The sequence below is a fragment of the Zootermopsis nevadensis genome, unplaced genomic scaffold, assembly GCF_977971745.1.
Source record: "Zootermopsis nevadensis isolate Lab colony 2312 unplaced genomic scaffold, Znev_1.0 Znev_ptg000061l, whole genome shotgun sequence".
Lineage (NCBI taxonomy): Eukaryota > Metazoa > Arthropoda > Insecta > Blattodea > Termopsidae > Zootermopsis > Zootermopsis nevadensis.
The window spans coordinates 22,660,438-22,676,424 of record NW_028259192.1 but is presented as its reverse complement, the minus strand read 5'-3'; the positions used below and the strand labels follow the sequence as shown (position 1 = coordinate 22,676,424).

The 15,987-nt window shown below is 41.5% G+C and overlaps 2 protein-coding genes across 4 annotated transcripts in view; one reads left to right on the top strand and one right to left on the bottom strand.

Moving 5' to 3' along the window:
* pcm (5'-3' exoribonuclease pacman) overlaps positions 1-15,987 on the top strand; it is a 143,357-nt gene that overhangs the window by 91,504 nt on the left and 35,866 nt on the right. The window lies entirely within an intron of this gene.
* pico (ras-associated and pleckstrin homology domains-containing protein pico) overlaps positions 1-15,987 on the bottom strand; it is a 58,274-nt gene that overhangs the window by 35,530 nt on the left and 6,757 nt on the right. The window contains exon 1 of one of the 3 annotated variants that reach the window (XM_022065084.2): positions 10,464-10,484. The exons of the other annotated variants lie outside the window; for them this stretch is intronic. The gene's annotated coding sequence lies outside the window, so the exon portion shown is untranslated. Of the gene's footprint in view, positions 1-10,463; positions 10,485-15,987 lie in introns of those variants that run through there. 3 annotated transcript variants of the gene reach the window in all.

Sequence of the window (15,987 nt, the reverse complement as noted above, 5' to 3'; positions counted from 1 at the left end):
AACCGAAGCTCATCTAAATAACTTTTAAGAATTCAGTCCGTACCGCAAAGAAAACACCACAATTCACAATTACTAAGATCATCTGGTTAATGCTGTTTAAGGAAATAAAATATTTTTTATTCTGAAGAGTTACTGATGGTACAGGTGGTACATATAATTACCACTGGTCTTTAACGCGTTAAACGTGCCAAGAGACATATGTGACCGGTTTTACAAGGTACACTAACATTCCAAAGAAGTTCTTCATTCAAACTGGTGATATTTCAGGTTCTCATGGCGAAGAGTGTGAATATGGCTGTCTTCTGGGATATTGCGCCATCTATGATGACAGAAAATGACCGACGTTTCAGAGGTGCTTACCGCCTCCCATCATCAGGATGATCGCCCTACGATGGAGGCAGTACGCACTTCTGAAACGTCGGTCATTTTCTGTCATCGTAGATGGCGCAATATCCCAGAAGACAGCCATCTTTGCACAAAATAAACCTACAATAAGTTGGCACAATACTTTATTACGTCCAGTTACCGTAGCAACCGGTAGCCCGCCGGCCGGCCGGCCCCTCTAAGAATCAGTCCAGGTGAAACAGCTTTCTGCGCCTTTCACAAGGCCGTGAAGCCGGGATGCAGGCGACAGGAAGTACCCGATTCTTTTTCCCGCCTTCTCCGAAACTGACTCTCATTAATGCGCTTCGTCAGGAGACGAACTACGAAAACGAGGGCGCGTTCCTACATTTGAGCTACATGGAACAAAATTTGCAGGCCGTGAAATGTCACCGAATGCAAGTCACAACTATGTGCTATATTTGATACACAGATGCAGTATTCCAACACGGAAATCTGACCGTAATTTTGACGAACTTATTTTCATAAAATTAAATCACATCTACAAAAATATTTTGAGTTGACAGATCAGTTAGTGCGTGTGTAAGTTCGTATATTCAAGTCCGCCATAACTTGACCATATCTTGAAGATCATGTACAGTTAATCTCTACTGATATTATAATTTTATTGGACAGAGATGAAGCTTTCTGAATCCTCTCAGAACGCAGTGTACTCCACTGGCAGAAGTCTTACGATTTCAGAATAAGTTTTCTCGTGTCCTTCGAATATGGCTTTTGACATCCAGAGACAGAGGTTAAAACAAATGAAATTATATATCCTGCCAACAGCTTCTAAGTACAGTGGTCCAATCGTCATGGAACTCACAATTTATCACAGAGGCTAGTTATTCGTGAAACATGAGATAAAGATCACAGACTACCAGGCTCCATATTTAAGCAATTTCCCTCAGTAGTGATGAAACTACGGTCCCACCCTTCAACACCACGGGAGAGACGCCTTAGTTCAATGCGCTGTTACAGAAACAGTTGTACTTACGTTCTTGGACGCGCTTTGAACAGCTGCAAACATCCTACTTTATTTTTGCTGTTAATTACTACAAAGCAGTGGACCTTGCCCGTTACTGGGCTCTAGAATAGATCTGCTGATGGATTTCTTGTTATTCTCCGAAAGATATCCTATTATTTTTGTTCAAACTTGCGGTAACAAATGCTACACTTTCAGAGATACTGGAGTAACTGCAGCGTGTGAGCGAATACATTAAATTTTAATAAAATTATTTCAGAATTCTTTCAATTATTTTAAGTGTCAGAGTTTGTCACGTGCAAAGTACTTATCTGTGTTACCCGAATGTCCCCTGGGACGATGTTGCGTGAATTCATATCTGATAAGATGAAATGTCTACTCCTATTCCAGTGCTGCATAATCTGCAGGTAAAAGTGTCTCTTTGTTTCTATGTAAAAAACTTGTAAAATTATTATCTGCAGCTCTCAACAAAGACATTAAATTACCTGACGTAGTACACACTTCAATTAAGAATTAACGATTTGAGCCACGGTGGTCTAGCGGTTAGAACGCTGGCCTTGTAATCCTGGGGTCTCGGGTTCGATTCCCGGCGGTGCCCGAATTTATAACTTGTGTTGGGCAAGGCCGTGGTCTAGGCAACACGGAGTTTTCCTCCGTGGCATCCCAACAGTTACTCCATTCACACACAGAAGAAGGCAATGACAAACCACTTCTGGATCATCTGCCAAGAACGTATATGAACAGGTCCCAGTCCGAGAAAAGGATGGAAGGATCCTGTTCATATGGACCTGTCGCCAGACAGAACACTACAAATAAAATAAATAAAGAAACTGTAACCCGCTTAACTTTGCATTATTGTGTAGTTTTTACTTAATTCGCGGGTCATGACTTCATTTTTCAATTCAGCGACAATTGAAGACGTAACTCACGAGCGTTTTAAAACTTCAATATTGGCATATTTAAATATCACGAAACAAAAACAGATCCCCGGTCTGTAATCAAGTCAGGTAAGGTTATCGCGAGAATCACCGTGTGACAATAAAACTGACGTCGTCGACAAGATGAGATGAAGCCACAGCAGTTTGATGAGGCAAGTGGCGGATCATCTTCAGAAATGCCAACACTCAGCATGAGGCGGTCACGTGAAGACTCCCTTGACGAATCTCCACAGCTGACCTCGCGGGTTGCAGGTTTCATCATCACAGGCAGATTTATTTCCACGCTGTTCTAATTAAGCTACGGATCGACCGAGGCTGTCACATGTTGTCACACTCCGACAGAAAAACAAAGAATGAAGGTGTGTGAGGATAAAATGTGGCCAGAAAATTTGGGTCTAAAGTAAGAGACGAATTAATAGGGTGCTTCATACGAAACCATTCGAAGCCCAATGAGAGAGAGAGACAGAGAGAGAGAGAGGGAGAGAAAGGGGAAATTGGTGGGGGGAGAAGTGAGAGACACTTCGATTTCGGGGGGGGGGGGGGGGGGGGCAAAGAGCAACTTATAGTCATAAGGTCCCCAGGCAATGCCCGCTCGTCCTTCTGTTAAGGGTAAAGTAAAGAGTGAAGACGTTAGTGCGATAATTGGCAGAGAAGACGGAATTTTGAATTTTATATTAGAGAAAACTGAGGCAATTGATTTGGAGGTTTAGTACATAATTTAGAAGTTCCTGCTGGGGGGGGGGGATTTGACGGCGTTAAGGGGTGGTAAATTTTGATTAATTTAAATCGGGAGGGCTGCATGAGAAGCTTGCAGTGGCAACTTGGAACTTGGGAACCATCTCAGCATTTGCTTGAAGACAGAGGAAAACCAAGGAACTCCTGTGTCGAGATGGCGCGAAGCCCGATACTCGTTTAAACAGTATTTAAGAATTCAGTCCGTACCGCAAAGAAAACACCGCACTTTACCATACATCAACTGGTTAACGCTGTTTAAGGAAATGATAGTTGTTCGTTCTGAGAATCATACGGAACACATAAATACACTCTGTGGGCAAAATTAAGGAGCCGAATATAAAAGGGTTGAAGAGGCACGTGTCTTAAATGAAGAATAATATTAAAATCTTTTGGGAATCACCCAATTGAGCATCTTTAAAGTAACACTGCTAAAAGCATAGCCCGAAGCGAAGGTTCAACACCGCTGTACCACAGGCAATCTACTGGACTTGAACGGATTCATCCACCTGTCAACCCAAATATCCATCTTAATGTTATCCTCTTAGCTCCCTGCATCCAAGACATCGTGGGATCCCATGGTGACGGCCGATAACATTTATTGTCAGCAGGTTCTAATTACGCTCAATAAGTCACTCACGTTTCATCGGTAGATAAGCAACGCCATTACGAACAGGAGGTTCTCCGAGGAATTTACTGGTCTATGTTTAAATCTATAGGCATTATAGCAACACCGCTAATACAACAGCCCGTAATTTAAAACGGGTAACTGCTTTTGAAATAACTAACCACGTAACCATTCGCCTTGGTCGGGATATAATGTATGATAATTTCAATTGTAGAAGTGTTCCCGATTTGTGGTCCACGTTTCTTCCGTCACTAATCTCAGTCAGGCCGAGACAATAGCAGATTCGAACCATCGGGTTTTCTGAGGCATTTGTTATGGGTTCAGACCTGTAGAACGTACACTGTTAAGAACATGGCAGTTTTTAATGACTCTTCTGTTTACAAGACCCACACAGTGGCCCGGGAGTGTCACAAGTGTTGGACAACTTTTTTGGCGTTACATGACGTCAGCGTAGCAAAGATTCATGTGAACGGCATGGGGTCGCGCCTTCCGACCTATGTTATCGAGGGGTATGCCAACAGCTGTCCAGATGGCAATAACGCCTACTTCCTGAGTATACGAGTACTGCTAATGTAGTGATAACATGACACTTACAAATTAAATATCTACCAATCTGACAAGGAATTATCCAATGCAATGAATACGGTTGGACAGATACATTTTCTTAAATGACATGGAACTTCTACGAATAGGCATCGCGCCATGAAGGCAGACAGTGATAGCGGAGGTCAAACTCCATGCAATCTTAATTTAAGTATTAGATACTCGCAAGGGGTCACGTACTTCCCAGAGAAAGACCTCTTTCGATATCCAGGGTTGACTAAAGAATCTTCCTGGACGTTGAAACTAAGAAATAAATTCTTGTTCTCACCTGGAATCGAATCCCGTAGCTAGTCACTAAACTAACTGCGCTGTCATGGCTCCCTCGTTCACGTGAGGCGCGTTAAACTGGACTTGGCTCAGTCCTTGAAGCGGTAATTTATCTACAGCAGTAAAAGTTTAAACGAGTTACTTGAAATGATTAATATGCAAATGAATGCAAGTAGAAGTGAAACATTTACATTTCTTCGACAATAAAGCAAAGAAAGCTCAGAATACCTTCACCGTTTAATTACTTAGCGTATGACAGGTTACGGGCCTAAAGGCTTTCTCAGAGAGACGTTTTATTTTTGTGTTTAGTTTGAGGAAACAACAGTGATTTAGCGTATGAAATATTACGCCAATCGACAGTGACTGTAAACATTAAAGTTTCGTAACAATAGTGAATATGAACATTAATGTTTGAGTACACTTATTTTCAAAAAAAAAGAAAAAAGTTTTACACTCCTCATTTAGAGTCATGAAGAAATTATGAAATCGATCAATTTACTTTAAGAAAGCGTAGCTTAATGATTGATTCTGCCTTCACAGGACCAGAGTTCTTGAAAATCCAAACAATCGATCACGTGCTCAATAAATTCCCTGAACGTTTATTACCTTACTGACAACAGCCCACCACTTGACTGTATCCTGAGTCAGATGAATCCACTCCACACCTGTCTCCCCAAGATCCATGTTAATACCATCTTCTCATGAACGCCTAGGTCCGTCCGCCTAAAGGTTTTTCGTTTCAGGTTTTCCGATAAAAATTTTATATGTATTTTCCGTGTCACATGCCCTCAGCCCATTTCATATTTCTTGACTTATTACGTCACTCTTAAATAAAAAAATATTCTCTTCAAAACAATGTTTCCAAACGCCCTAAAGCTATACACTTAAACACATTTAAATTTACAGAATGTCCCAAAAAATATGTATACACACAAGGATAATATTCCGTAATATATGTGTATACATCTTTTTTGGAGGACCTGTATGTGTCCCAGAAGATAAAAGAAGCTGTTCAGTTTTTCATCTGGTGACGTTTCATATCCGAAACCAAAACTAAAGTACACCCCCAGCCATATTCTACACCAGCATAATCTCGTACCACAAAGCTGTTTGTTTTCCGCTGAAAGGCTTAGTCATTTGTTCTCTGCTCGTAAATTAAACTGTATCTAGCGCCGTGCTGGTTCGGCATCTTCTCCAGCAAGGGAGCAAGACAGGCTGCCTAAATCACACGTTCCGTAACAATGAGAAGGGACTTCCATTCGATCCTGTGCACGCGTTACAAAAGCGATTCTTTAGAAATATATACCGTGACTGCATTAACTTTTCCAATCAAACGTTTGTGACTAATCCTGCGAGGCCAGCAGGCACTATTAATACTTTCACAATTTAACGATCAATAACCATTGATTTCAACTACATCAAGTTGGTTATACAGTTTCGCAGCGCTGCCATATTCGTAATTGTTAAACCATAAAATTTAATAGTCAATAACTCTTCATTCTATCCTCATACTGGAGTTATAGCTTGTGGAAGGAAGGGATAGTGGCCTAAGTTATGCTCATTAAATTTGGTCACGACCGCTTCCTTCCAAATCCTTTCCTATTCACTATTCATCGTCATTCGACTATACTGCAGGCCAGTTCTACCGTGACATTATTTGTACACGCAGGCTCTATACAGTGCATCACAGAAATTATAACCACAATCGTAAAATATTCTTTTACTAGCTGAAGATGGGATCGGAAAATTTTTGAAAATTTTTCGAAATTTTCGAAAAATCAAAAAATGCTGGAAAAATGTCTAAAACGCGCACAAAACCAAAATTTTTCGAAATTTTTGAAAAAATATTCTTTTATTAAGCAAAGATTTTGTTGTTGTACAACAATCGTAAATTTTAATTTCTGTACGATACTTTGCGGAAACAATGCACTTAAACGAAAGACTGTTCGCTCATCCGTGGTCTACCATGTACATGTACATCTGTACAATACGGCCAAACGTTTTAAAGTGTCAACGCTTCGAAGCTTTCGTAATTAAGCAAAGATAAGTAATGATCTTCATTTTTATATGGTACTTTGACACAATTCAAAAAAAAAAATTCCTTAAGTACTATTTTAGAGTTTTTCCTCGATTTTGTACAGGTGATTTTATAGGGGGAAAAAATCGATTCAAAGTGACGGAACACGGCATTCCGTTATGTGAATCTAGCAGCAAGAAAACCGAGACGCGACTCTTTAAGAGGTTTGAACCGCGGACTCCCGATTGTGAGGCACACAGACACGCTGCCTACTACTGTGTCATCTCCTCCAAGGCCAGATGGAGCTGTGTACACAGACATCTTGCAAAGCCATTAGCAGAGGATGACGAAAGTTCACACAGTCAGTACTGACGTCAACGGAGCCTTATTTCAACAACGACAGAACCAGTAACGGGTTTTGTCAGCCCTGTGCTTACTAACAAACAAGGCCGTTTTTCTTATCATACAGTTGTTCAGCTGGTTACAAAATCCAAAAGAGATTACAGTGTTTGCAGTACCCTACCATTTGATCCTATTCTCAGACTGCAGAACTCGGTTCACACGTATTTCTCAAAGATCCATATTAAACTTTCCCTCCCATCTACTTCTAGGTCTCAAAATTGCCTCTTTCTTTACAGTTTTCCGGCCACAATTGCGTATCCATTTATCCAATGCGTGCTGCATTCGCCGCCCATCTCATGCGCTTAAAAGTGTTAGAGGAGCACGCGGGCATGAAGACATATGGAGGGAGCATTGTTGATCGTAGGACAACATGATGGTGAAATATCAGAACCACCTCCAGAAGTCAAAGCCCCGTCGTCCAGCCCTGAAGATGCACGCAGTATGTTCATCCGAAACGGTGTCTATGTACAAGTTCACACGGCGTTACATCCCAGAAGACCAAACTCGACGGAATTTCCCTAATTATTTGTCACAATCTCAAGATCTGCCCTTTGAAGACGAAACTCGTCTTTACATTTAAGAATCCGGCCCGTACCGCAAAGAAAACACAACACTTTACCGTTTAAAATATCAAACAGCCCTATTTTTTTTAATCAGAGAATCATACGAAACACACAAATACAAGACGAAGAGATACTGATTGTTGAAACATGTGGTACATATAATTACCACTGGGATTTAAAGGGTCGACGATACTGTAATTTCCACAACCTTAAATTCTGAAACATTTTAAATGATTCAGCGCAGGTTAAATTTCCTTTTAGTTACCAGAATAATAAATGAAATTCGGCTACGCGCGTTTTTCTTGAAGGACGAAATTACTGTCAGCAGAGTTCAATCCTTTCGAAGGGCAAGGCAAGTTCCCGACGAAAAAGAAACTGCTGCATCTCCATGGACCAAGCAGTTTGTTCCCGCTGACACTGCCAGTAGCATCCGGCAGTATCCTACACGCGGTGTGTATATTAATAACTGAACAGCACGTGGTCGCAGCATGGGCGCAGGAATGACACAAGGCAAGGGTGTTTCAGAACAGGGCATTCACTGGACCTTAGAGGGATTTAGCGACAGGAGGTACTTTGTATGAACACTCACAAACAACAGGAGCAAAGCTTCTAACCCCGCAACATAACACCACTTACAAAACACGCTTTATTTAAATGATCTATTAGACTATTTAACGACGCCTGTCCAACTACATGTTGCTAAACGTCGAATGACAGGATTATGAATGACGAAGGTCGTAGCAATTTCTTGGAAGTACTGAGTAAAACCACGAAAGTCAAACGACAGTACTTCGAGGCAGGAAGTTCCAGCATAGGAAGCTGGAGTGCCAGGAGATCGACTGTCTCTTTTCAGAGTGAAACGTCTTTCAGCGTCTGATGGGGAGACCTGGGGGTATATAAATAAGTTCACATTCATCGGCTACCTACAAGCACTCGCGAGGTCGGAAAGAGGCTGAAAGGCAAAGTGTGACACATCTTCGAGAAACTACATTTAGCGAACGCAGAGGCGGGAGGGAGAATTTAAAAAAACACGCAACTTCACATGAAAACACTAGAATCTTAAAGAGGAATGATGCAGTGCTTAATTGAGGATAATTACATGAACTTACTGATTTATACGATCAATGTATTATTGATAGCATAGTGTGACCAAAAAGCTTCGTAATGTATGATACCCACGACGACATTTTAAATTCCAATATCCGAAATCCTGACATAATCAGCTCCACTATACAGTCGATGGTTCTACCTAGAAAACTACACCTCGTCACTGTTTAAAAGTCAACCCAGTGTTGTTCTGTTTCGCGAGGTGCCCTTCAGTTCTGTGATATCCCTTTGGAGGTCCATAGTTCGCAATCCGACCTGATAACTCCGCACTTGGACTGTGCCCAGCGCCGTCTTGACCATCGTTCAGTGGGATGTCCACGTCAGAGCTAAAACCTGGTGGCCAGCTCATCAGGATTTTGATGCGGTCACCGATGATTCCACGATTGCGTGAACAGCTTGCTGCTGAGTGCATGAAAATGTAGTAAACAGTCATTATGTCTCAGCGGAGAGCAGGTCAATGTAGCGACGGTGAAGATTTACTTAAACGTCATCAGCCAACCGATCGTTGTAATGGTGAAGTTTTGTGTTTTCTTCGCGGTACGGACTGAATACTCAAATTCGGAATTTTTTTTTAATTTTTGGAGATATTTTGCCAATTTTTGGAATTTTTTTTCCAAATTTGGAACATCTGAAATTTTGTTAGTTGTATGAACTTTTTAAGGAGACTGCGTTCTATTTGCTGCTCTGACGTGTATACGCGCGCCAAACGATTCATGTAGTGAAACTACTTTTCATCAGTAAGTGTCAGGAATCTGCGGGTTTATTTGCATACGTGCGAGCTTGTTTGTTGCGAAATTTGGGCTTTGCAGACTTGTCGGTAGGTGCAAGTGTTTCGGAGAAACATACTGGTTCTATCTTCAGGATATCATGTTTCTCTGAAACGCTGGAATCTACCGACAAGTCTACACGGCGCCAAAACCCAGATCAGAATCATCCTCATCGCCATGACAACCTAAAATCTTCTTTTAACCGGCTCAGAACACAGACAAGAAGCAGTGATATCTGCTTCTGCACATCGAGTCATGCTCTGGTTATGTAATTCAGCAAAGACTTCTTACAGTCAGAAACAAGAGGAATTCAGTTAAGCACATACATATACAGGCTGCCCTAAAAAGATGTATACACACATTCAATGACTGAAATAAATAAATATTAGTAAACTAAACAATTACATTGGGCACTTGGTGAATTAGCGAATCTACTTTAGGTGTTAAAAATGACCACTGTTAGCTTCGTGGCGCAGTTGACAGCGGCGAGAAACTGAATGAAAAGGTTAATGTTCCGTATTATATGGTGTACGTACACTTCTTTTCGGGACACGTGTATTCTCCTAACGAGCTGTTTACATATTTGCACTCCTGGACGAGAATGTCTCTTCCAGGTAAACAAGCCCCTGGAATGGGCGATGCAGGGTTACCAGCAAACGTTCCACAACTTCTCTGCCACGTATTCTCACGGCATTGACGAAATTGCCCGCGGTGTTCTGGGCTCACACCACGTAGTCTCGCAGGTTAGGTTACCAACGCTTCGGAGGAATGTATCGCCACCATTTTCGGGGTTAATTTAAGGTTGATTTTAACCCTGAAGATGGAGACAGTATGTTCCTTCAAAACACTGGTAACCATGTTTATTTTATACATGGCGGCACGACACAGAACACCTCAGTGGTCTCCAAAATTTTATTCAGGGACATCTGGTTCAAATCCTTCCCGTGTTATCGAAATCACACTCCCTCGTTTTTCGTGGCAATCTTTAATCTCGATCGGTGTTACAGTATAACGCATGTGGTTGATACAGCGCCTTCATGTAAATTAAGAATCATAAAAAAAATTCACCGTACCTGTTCTGGCACCTACTGCAGTGGCCTTACAGCAAACGGAGAACCGCCCTGTTCATATGCACACGCGCGGGGTATAAGATCAACTAACACATGAAAGGCGACGATGGAGCCTCCAAACCGGAAGTACATGTCCCCCCCCTCCTCCGGCCCTATCTGGGATTCTGTGATGCATACATCATCGGTAGAGCCCACGCCACTACTCAGAACACCCGATTTCATTGTCTATGTTAAATTTATTCTGGAAAGAAAAATTAGGTGGAGTCGACAGAAGATTTTGTCATATTATCAGAAACATCACACAGCGGTATTCTACAGTGAGGATGTCGGGCGGAAGGGAACCGCCTTACCGATACGCGGGATCACAGCGTCGGTTGCCACATTTTTCTATCCACACGGCACAGCCGCCAGATGTCCTCACTGTATTTTTGAATACAGTGGATTCCCGTTAATAGGGACACATCGGGACTAGAAAACTTTGGCCCAATTAAGCGAAGTTCCACGTAAAGAGTTAAAAAGGTTTGTTCCTTTTAAGATTTGTCCCTGCCTCGTCACACGCGTCCACCAAGCTCGTACCTCGCCCGATCACCAGTTAAGGCTTTGACCGGGATGTTCTTTTGTTAAATCTTATGTGGTACCGCCTGATTCGACTTCTAATGGTTAAGTGAAGTGTTTTCTTCGCGGTACGGTCTGGATTCGTAAATATTATGAAGACGAGCTTCGGCTTCAAAGGGTTAACCAGCTGATTTTCGTAATGGTGAGGTGTAGTGTTTTCTTCGCGGTACGGACTGAATTCATAAATAATATTCAGACGATCTTCGGCTTCAAAGGGTTAAACAACCGTTCTTGACAGGGTTTCCGCTGGCTACGCTCTGAACGTTACGTGACCTCTACAGTCAAAACATCGTCGTTAAATAACTCGAGAGCTGAGTTGCGGACTCCTTTCCCTCCACAGATTCGTAACTTCCAACAACCAAATCCCTTGGCCATGATGCACATCGGAGTGCAAGGCATTATGGGCTGTTGTACCGCCCAACACGTGTGCCACTTTTGTACTTAATATATCCGCGACTGAAACATTGTGTTGTGGCGCCGTGGATCCTATAGGCTGCCCCGGAAACTCAGCTCCACACACACACACCATATGGTACATCTAGCTACCACCCTATCTGATAACGGTAGTCTTCAGCCCGAAATTCTGGTTTTGTCTGCAAGACAGTTAAGTTTGTGAGGGGGCAGAAGGAAAACAAGTTTACATACCGCACCTTTTTCCGTTCGACTGCGAAAACTTACAGCGTTTTCCGATCTGGAACAAACTTCTTCGGCTGTCAACCCCTTCAAGACCAACGGTAAAAAAAGTTGTTGAACGTAATTTAACATTAAATATTTCTGCATTTTTGTACACAGAATGTATGATTCTCAGAATAAACACGAATTATTTCATTAAACATCATTAACCAGTCTGTCGCCACGGTGGACTAGCGGTCAGAACGCTGGCCTTGTAATCCTGGGGTCCCGGGTTCGATTCCCGGCGGTGCCCGAATTTATAACTTGTGTTGGGCAAGACCGTGGTCTAGGCATCACGGAGTTTTCCTCCGGGGGCTTCCCCGGTTCCTCCGTGGCATCCCAACAATTACTCCATTCACACACAGAAGAAGGCAATGGCAAACCACTTCTGGATCATCTGCCAAGAACGTATATGAACAGGTCCCAGTCCGAGAAAAGGATGGAAGGATCCTGTTCATATGGACCTGTCGTCAGACAGAATACTAATAATAAAAATAATAACCAGTCTGTAGCGCCGTATAGTCTGGTAGAAGTTTATCATCATCGCCATGATGATGGCAGCAGCGAGGACCTTTGAAACGTTGGTCGATCGATGTAATTGTTAACTGTGGCAGACGAAAAATTCAGTCACGATTATTATAGTCAGAGGATGTCAGGGGAAACTGAACACTTGGAAGACATAGGAATAGATGGGAGAATGATAATATATGGATTGGATTGAAATGGCTAGGGATGGGGTACAATGGCGGGATATTTTTGAGCATGGTAATTAACTTTCCGACTTCATAAAACAGATGAACGAGTATCAATTTCAGATATTTTGGGCCCTGTTACCATCGAGGGCATACGACAAGAACGTACAAGCTTAGAAGCTTCTTGGAAAGCTGAATATCATTTTGTGGGCAAGCAATTGGTATCGATGTGAAGTGGATCTGCGCGCGTCCGATGCACAACCAAAGAAATTAATGAATGACTTCATTCAGTGAAGTTTAATGAACCCTTGTTAATGAACATAGTTGAAAACGTTATCAATACCATGTCCTGTCACTGAACAAAAGTGTTATTTAACGACGCCGTATCGTATGCGGAGCAGAGGAAGTCGTCGAGACTTATTTACGTGTTTCTGCCGTGGTTAGTACCGTAACAGAGGTCCCTATTCCACATACTGATAATAAGAGAGAGCCCTCACATGTGTGTGTTTGTCGTAGTTGCTATGTTAGGTCTGACACTGATATTGCCCATTTAACTTATAAGTGTGCCTCTTGTGATGAAACACTACTCATGTGTGGGGTCGCTCTCATAAGGAGAATGAAAACCCCCCACCTTAATTGATATCGTATATAAGTTTTATTGACCGCCACGGTGGTCTAGCGGTTAGAACGCTGGTCTTGTAATCCTGGGGTCTCGGGTTCGATTCCCGGCGGTGCCCGAATTTATAACTTGTGTTGGGCAAGGCCGTGGTCTAGGCAACACGGAGTTTTCCTCCGTGGCATCCCAACAATTACTCCATTCACACACAGAAGAAGGCAATGGCAAACCACTTCTGGATCATCTGCCAAGAACGTATATGAACAGGTCCCAGTCCGAGAAAAGGATCGAAGGATCCTGTTCATATGGACCTGTCGTCAGACAGAACACTAGATAATAATAATAAGTTTCATTACCCCAAGGCACATCATCAGAAGGTGGTCAACTTTGAGTAACCTACTGTTCAACTTTACTTTATCTTGTCTTGAGATTAATAAAAATCTTCATATTAGTATCTACAAACTGAGAATCTTCTACATTTGAAATACTTAGCTATTTCAACTTACCCGCCAATCCTACGAAATACTACCAACATCTAAGGAAGCCGATTACCAACTTTACCTCAGGCACTTCAAATGTATTACAGTACTTTCTTCGTATTCTGGAGGCAGAGTCTGAATGTGGACAATTAACTGAGAGAAACGTCGAAGAAAGTGATCATAACCTGTGTTAAATTATTATCCGAGAGGGCAAACTACAGAAACCAAAAATGAAGACAGTCAGAATGTGGACCAAGTATCAAACCCGAGACCTTATCAATGCGATGCAGGAGTTTAAATTGCTTAACCAACCCAGGTTTTTAAGTGTTCTTAAGGTAAATCCAGTATAGCAGTTCTTATCTTGATGACACAAATATCAATATTTGTAAATATGTTGAAAGTATATATAATCTTTCTTCAAATATTTGAATTAGAGAAATGCGTCACTTCTGTTTTACTTTTCGCTCAGCTGGCTCAGAAATTACCTGTCATCTACCGAAACAAATTTAAAAAAAAAATCTTGGGAGCTGAAGATCATCAAATTTCTTTTTCGTCTTCTTTCTCGTACGGTTTCGACCTATTCGACCCTTTCCGAGGACTCACAAAACTTGTCAAACCATCTCATTCATGGTCTTCCCAAAAACCATTTTCCTCTAGACCTTCGTGGTAATTTGTGGTCCGCTATGAACCCACTTCTCCTGGTATGTGTTAGTAATTCAATTTTACGTTTGTACAGACAATCATTCATCTCTTTTCAGTAATAAGGAAAAAGGCAATGGACAGCCTGTAAAAAAAAAATATCCCGACACGACACCTAACCTATTCGACTGTGCACGACCTGAGAACACCCAACCCAGACCAAACCCAATATAACACACACAATTTTTGAAATTTTTAAAATTTCTAAAATTCATAAAAATTGTCAAAATTTTAAAATATACATTATTTAAATTTCTCTCATTAAATATCACCGGGGCTCTATAACAGCTCCCCTTTTGGGGTTATCATTTGCTGTCAAAGTGTTTGGGGCTTACGTGATTACATAACCATCGCCATTTAAATTTTGTTGAGCAAACAACCGCGGATAGAGGAGGCGTAATCTTCCAGTACATGGAGATAGGTAGGGCGATAATGTCAAGGAGACGAGGAAATCACTTAAACGACTTGGGCATAGTTTGGAGGATAATATTAAAATTGATTTTGAAGAAACGGACTGAAATGGTGTCCGTTGGATTCACGTAGCTCAGGAAACGTATAAGTGGTGGGCTCTTACGACTCGTATGAAAAACATTTAAGAATTCAGTCCGTACCGCAAAGAAAACACCACACTTCACCATTACAAAGATCAACTGGTTAACGCTGTTTAAGGAAATAATCGCTGTTTACAGTGAGAATCATAGTTCGTCTGATTAATATTAAAGAATTCAGTCCGTACCGCGAAGAAAACACCGCACTTCACCATTACAAAGATCAACTGGTTAACGCTGTTTAAGGAAATAATCGCTGTTTACAGTGAGAATCATAGTTCGTCTGCTTAATATTAAAGAATTCAGTCCGTACCGCGAAGAAAACACCGCACTTCACCATTACAAAGATCAACTGGTTAACGCTGTTTAAGGAAATAATCGCTGTTTACAGTGAGAATCACAGTTTGTCTGATTAATATTAAAGAATTCAGACCGTACCGCAAAGAAAACACCACACTTCACCATTACAAAGATCGACTGGTTAACGCTGTTTAAGGAAATAATCGCTGTTTACAGTGAGAATCATAGTTCGTCTGATTAATATTAAAGAATTCAGTCCGTACCGCGAAGAAAACACCGCACTTCACCATTACAAAGATCGACTGGTTAACGCTGTTTAAGGAAATAATCGCTGTTTACAGTGAGAATCATAGTTCGTCTGCTTAATATTAAAGAATTCAGTCCGTACCGCGAAGAAAACACCGCACTTCACCATTACAAAGATCAACTGGTTAACGCTGTTTAAGGAAATAATCGCTGTTTACAGTGAGAATCATAGTTCGTCTGCTTAATATTAAAGAATTCAGTCCGTACCGCGAAGAAAACACCGCACTTCACCATTACAAAGATCGACTGGTTAACGCTGTTTAAGGAAATAATCGCTGTTCACGAAACACATAAATATAAAATGACGTGTTATTAATTGTTGAAGCAGGTGGTACATATAGTTACCATCGGGCTTTAAAGGGTTGGTAACGCCGTTCAAACGCCCTGACACAAACGATCTGGTTTTTGAGTAATCATGAGAGAAGTCCGCACCCTTTTACACTATCTTAATGTTATCAGAATTTTAATTCATGCACAGATTATCCCACATAATCTTGTGTAAATATTCCGATACTATTCGTTACTTTTCCTTCACTGTCTTCCTTAAGTAAAGGCAACTTAGACGATAAGTCAATATTTTAAAGCAGTTTATCGATTTTC